The sequence below is a fragment of the Lolium perenne genome, chromosome 7, assembly GCF_019359855.2.
Source record: "Lolium perenne isolate Kyuss_39 chromosome 7, Kyuss_2.0, whole genome shotgun sequence".
In the NCBI taxonomy this organism is placed as follows: domain Eukaryota; kingdom Viridiplantae; phylum Streptophyta; class Magnoliopsida; order Poales; family Poaceae; genus Lolium; species Lolium perenne.
Window position 1 is genome coordinate 298,266,462 of NC_067250.2, and position 5,809 is coordinate 298,272,270.

Here is a 5,809-nt window from a genome sequence, read left to right on the forward strand (position 1 = left end):
GCAGCCAAAATGTTTGTCCTGCTGATCGACGATCTCGGCATCAGGGAACCGTCCAGCAGTCTTGGACCACTTCGTTCCCAGCTTTGCATTGTGCGATACCATTTAGTAATTGGGCCACTTACTATAATATTGGATCTCTTCGACTTTTCTTTCTCAACGGATAAGGGCCCAGAGGACCAAGGAAGCTTCATTTATACCCGTGGGATAAATTTACATAAAGAAGCCAAGAGAAACATGAAATTGCAGCATTGTCATTATCTTTTGCGAAAAAGGACCTTGCAAGAAAATCTAAAACACGATCTAGCCCTTCTCCACCTACGCCAGCGCTGACCTCTCAGCTGCAGCCACCAGGTTCATCTCGAGGACGAAACCAGCTCAGACGGAGAAGACGTTGAAATGACGCGCCGAAACGAACAATCATCTTGTATTGAAGGAAGAATGCGGAGCCGCCCCCTTGGCCAAGAGTAACAATGGGGTTGAATAGGTAAAATATCCATGGTTGTGGTAAATTGAGAACCCTGGCAAGACTGAGGACATTCATGGATAAATAATGTTCCACATATATAATTTCATGTTAAGGCTTTCACTCTAACGGTACAAGAACGGATTACTTTCTATACAAGTACGAAACTGATAAAATTGCCCGAGAAACCACATCTTTCAAGATCGATAATTCTCGTCTGCCTTGAAAAACCCCTTGCAGCCGAAAGCAAGCATTACTTTCAATGCCTGAAATTCCCTGTTGCAACAACGCCAACATCTCATAGCGAGATTCAATGGCCCCATCATTTGCTATAGTAAAAGATTCTAAAACTGCATGAAAGTCTTTTGTGTGGTTTTGGTAATTACTGATAATATTTGTGAACTAATTTTGCATTGAATTTCGATAGTAGAATTTTACAGTGATCCAACACACCACTAAATGTTCTAATACGCAACAGCAAAGTATATTTGTACGTACACGTGTACGCCAAGCCACCCAGAGGCAAAGACTACCAATTCTAGTAGACCACATATTTTTTTCGATAAAGGAAATATATTAATATCAAAAGATACCTGTTATATCCAGCCTCTGCAACAACGCAACACCCTAATGGCAGTACGGATGCACACAACCAAAAAAGGGAAAAGAAAACTAAGAAACAAAAGTCCCGCTACAACATTCTAGGCCTAGCAACAGCAATACATCCACCACCAAGACAACACCTGAAATACAGACTCTCCAATAGCGACACCTCCAAGAAGGAAACAATGCACCAGCGCCGTCGTCGCCCGACCAAAGATCTTAGGTTTTCACCTTAAAGATAGTCTCCGCTCTCAAAACAATGCCTCCAAAACAAGGTCATTGCCAGACACAACCAGTTAAGTTCAGACCTTGGATTTTACCCTGAAAGGTAGGACGCTGAACTTCACCTGTGTTGTCGCCCCCACTTTCATACCACTGCTACAAAGTCCGAAACACCAAGCAAGTCCCTCAACAGCGCGGAGACTTAAATCTCCATTAGCTAGACCTCCGATCCGGACTTCATGATATTCTCTTCTTCTGATTTCACCATGGATCAAAATGTCACTTGATGTCAAAACACAGAACGGAGCTTCGCATCGTGCGCACGATCGAATACCACCCGATCCAGCAAACTCCAGGTAAAAGATGCACAATTTCATTCGTCAACGACGTCTTCCGAAACTCAACACTCCGGCCAGATCAAGAAGGGATTTAGCTGCACGTACACAACTGAAGCTATGTAAGAGACTAAGAGTACACAGTTGTACAGTACCTACAAGCGTACCGTCCCACACGTGTCCCCAGCCAACACTGACGAGACAACAATGAGAGACATAACACTGTTCCGTTCCAGCAGCCAGGAGGGTCTCAATTTTCCAAGAGATCGACATAACACTGCTCGACACTAATGAAACAAGAAAAAAAAAAGCCGGGACTCGTCACTCGTCTCGCTCGCCCTTACAAGCAAATAATCAAATCCATGACCCATATTCCATCTTTCGGATTTGCATTCACTGATTCACTGTATCGTGCAGGCGAGATCATGATCGTGAGAACCGGCATTCACGTATATAATGTATTTTGTTTTTGCTCTACGCTGGCTGGTGGTTCTTTTTTTTTCGATAAAGGGTGCTGGTGGTTCTTGTTGGGAACGAGATCCTCTGATGTTGGGGAAAAAACTGCAGAGGGACGTTCTTTCGTGTGGTCCATCTGTTCGCATCCGACGGTAGCAGTTCCATTTCATGGAAATGCAGCGAGGCGGGTCGGGAACTTCCAGGAGCCGAGGCCCAAGGCCCAGTTTGCTCGCCGTCTAGACGGGAAAGGCACGCTGCAATCTGCAGCTAAGAAAATGGCGCCAGGAGGAGATCGCCTGGACCTGGAACCGATGCAGTTCTCTTCTTTTCAATGTGCTCATCTGCTCGTTAATCTCTCTAGCAATCCCAGCCAGAAGTTCCCAGTGTTAGAGCTATATTTGTATATTGTATTTCCCCACTTGTTAGGGGGTTTTCCTGCATATTTCCACCTGTACATGTACTATATATTGTGGCCTTTGGCCCCTGAGGAATACAAGCTGTCTATTCCTATCATGGTATCAGAGCCCACGTTAGGGTTCCTGTGACCGCCGTCAGCTCGCCCCGGTCTTCTTCGCCGGTTCCCGATTTGGCCGCCGTCGTCGTCTTCCTTTTTCTGGATCGATTCAATCTCTTTTTCTATACCGATACCATCCCGATTTCATCCCAGCCCCGAATTCCCCTGCCACCAAAATCGCCCCCCAGCCCCGAATCCCCACGCAATCCCCACACCCGAGCTCCCCGATCGCCAAAACCGCCACCATCGGATCCGTTTCTCCGCCCGCCCCCAAGCGCCGGACCGATTTCGCCCCGCCCCGCCGCCGGACCCGCCCCGCCGCCGCCGGCCTCGCCCGCCGCCGCCAGACCGATTCCCGCCGCCGGCTACCCCGCCGACCTTTGCCGCCCCGCCGGCCTCGTCTCCCCGTCGGTCCGTCGGCCCCGTAGTGCCGATCGAGATCGAGATCGATCTTCGATCTCTGCTCCCGCCCACTTTCGGCCCAGGTCGGCCCGTTCTGGCTTAGCTCTGCCGTCCGTCTGCAAAAAAAAAAATTTGAAAAAAAAATTGAAAGAGATGTCTTCTGCATCGGGCTACGTCGCGATTCCCCGCTGCCCGGTGATTTTCGATGGCGCGAATTATCCTGATTTCGCTGCCTTCATGCGCGTCCACATGCGCGGTCTTCGCCTTTGGGGTGTGCTTTCCGGTGAGGTCTCCTGTCCACCGCGCCCCGTTGCGCCTACGGCGCCTACTGCTCCGACGCCTGTTGTCCTTGCTCCTGATGCCACTCAGGCGGTCAAGGATGCCGCTCAGAGTGCTGATGCTACTGCTCAGGAGGAGTATGTCCGGAAGGTCCAGGAGCATTCTACTGCTGTTGCGACCTACCGGCTGGATCTGACTGACTACACTCAGTGGATAGATGAGGATGCTCTTGCTGCTGCTGTTCTCACTTCCAGTGTTCTGCCCCAGTATGCTTCTGAGTTCATGGCTCTTCCCACTGCTGCTGCTCAGTGGGCTTATCTTCGTCAGCGCTATCAGCCGTCTGGAGATGCACTTTATTTGTCTGTGGTTCGTCAGGAGCATGCTCTTCAGCAGGGTGATTCTACTATTGATGCTTTCTACACTCAGAGTGCTGCTATCTGGCGTCAGCTTGACTCTCTTCGTACACCTATGTGTGCCACCTGTCCCTGCTGCCTGGTTGTGCGCGCTGATTTGGAGTTTCAGCGCGTCTTTGAGTTTTTATCGCGGCTCCGCCCGGAGTTTGAGCCGCGTCGTGCCCAGCTGGTGGCACGTGGTCGTGTTCCGCTCTCTGAGGTACTGGCTGAGCTTCGTGCTGAGGAGACTCGTCTTCGTGGTCTTTGATGCCTTGAGGTTCCCTCTGTTCTTGCTGCTCGTGGTCCCCCTGTTTCGTCGCGCTCTCTAGCACCGCCACTGCTCTCTGCCCCGCCGACCAGGGTCACAGCCAGCCTCAGCAGCCTCGTGGTCCTCGTCCTCCTTGTGCCCACTGTGGCAAGACTGGACATGATGTTTATGGCTGCTGGACGAGGCATCCTCACCTCCGTCAGCAGTATCTTGCTCGTCGACAGGGTGGTTCATCTGGCTCTTCTGCTGTTGCTTCAGGATCTTCTGCTGCTGCGCTGTCTGATCAGGATATTATCCGTGGTCTTCGTGGTCTGCTTGCTGCTACAGGCTCTTCCTCGTAGGGTACTGCTGGTTCTATGTCTAGCTCTTCGGGCACAGCGCGACCACCACCTTCTACACAGTCAGGTACGTCATCTTCGTGGTATCTGGATTCTGGAGCTTCTTTTCATATGACTTCTGAGTCTTCTATCCTTTCTGCTCTTCGCTCTTTTTTTTCTCCTGTCCGTGTTATCACGGCTGATGATACCTCTCTTCTTGTTTCTAGTCGAGGCACTCTTTCTACTTTCTCCTTTACTGTTCCTGATGTTTCTCATGTTCCCAGTCTTAAGATGAATCTTTTCTCTGGTAGTCAGCTTACTGATTCTGGTTGTCGTGTCATCCTTGATGCTGATTCTTGTGCTGTTCAGGACCGTCGTACCCAGGCTCTGGTTGGAGCTGGCCCTCGCAGCATTGAGTCTCCGGGACTATGGGAGTTAGACTGGCTTCGCGTTCCCTCCACTGCCACTTCCTCTGCCAGCTCTCCTGCGGTTGCTGCTTCTGTCACTGGCTCTTTTCAGCAGTGGCATCATCGGCTGGGTCATCTTTGTGGCTCCCGTTTATCGTCATTAGTTCGTCGTGGCCTTCTGGGGTCTGTCTCAGGAGATGTGTCTTTACATTCGTGTCAGGGTTGTAGGTTAGGTAAACAGATTCAGCTTCCCTATCCTACTAGTGCGTCTGTATCTCAGCGACCTTTTGATTTAGTTCATTCGGATGTTTGGGGTCCGGCTCCCTTTCCTTCGAAAGGGGGTCATCGATACTATATTTTGTTTATTGATGATTTTTCACGATACACCTGGTTGTTCTTTATGCGCTCTCGCAGTGAGGTGCTTTCTATTTATCAGTGTTTTGCAGCCATGGTTCGTACTCAGTATTCCACGCCTATTCGTGTGTTTCGTGCTGACTCCGCAGGCGAGTATATCTCCCAGCACCTGCGTGGTGTTCTTCTTTGACGAGGTACCCTTGCGCAGTTCTCGTGTCCCGGCGCCCATGCTCAGAATGGTGTCGCCGAGCGTAAGCATCGTCATCTTCTTGAGTCTTCTCGTGCTATGATGATTGCTTCCTCTCTTCCGCCGCATTTTTGGGCTGAGGCTGTCGCTACATCAACTTACCTCATTAACATTCAGCCTTCTGCTGCTCTGAAGGGTGGTGTTCCTCTTGAGCGTCTCTCTGGTACTTGCCCAGACTACTCGCATCTTCGTTCCTTTGCACTACAAGAAAAGTTCTGATAGACAACGTCTCAAAATCGTCCGCTAAGGGGTATTTTTCGTCGCCTATGGGCCTAACCCGACGATATGGGTTCTGTTGTGGAAACTGCGTCAGGCAAAGTCCTACGACGATTTTTTCGGTCCGTCGCGCTTGGGCGCCCTTCCGCTACGGAAAATCGGACCGTTGCCCAAGTGTTTCCGGGAGCCCGTTGACTGCTGACGTCATGCAAACTGACACGTGGCAGACGCCGTTAACTGGCAGTTAACGGCGTTAACCGGCTGAAACCCCGTGGTAGATGGTAGGCCCACACGAGGCCTGCCACGTCTTAAGCGGGCCGGCCCATTAAGTTTG

The 5,809-nt window shown here is 50.6% G+C and overlaps 1 pseudogene; it reads left to right on the forward strand.

The window, feature by feature from the left end:
• The first annotated feature begins 3,148 nt into the window (after positions 1 to 3,148).
• LOC139833992 (uncharacterized) lies at positions 3,149 to 5,478 on the forward strand (annotated as a pseudogene).
• Positions 5,479 to 5,809: the final 331 nt, after the last annotated feature.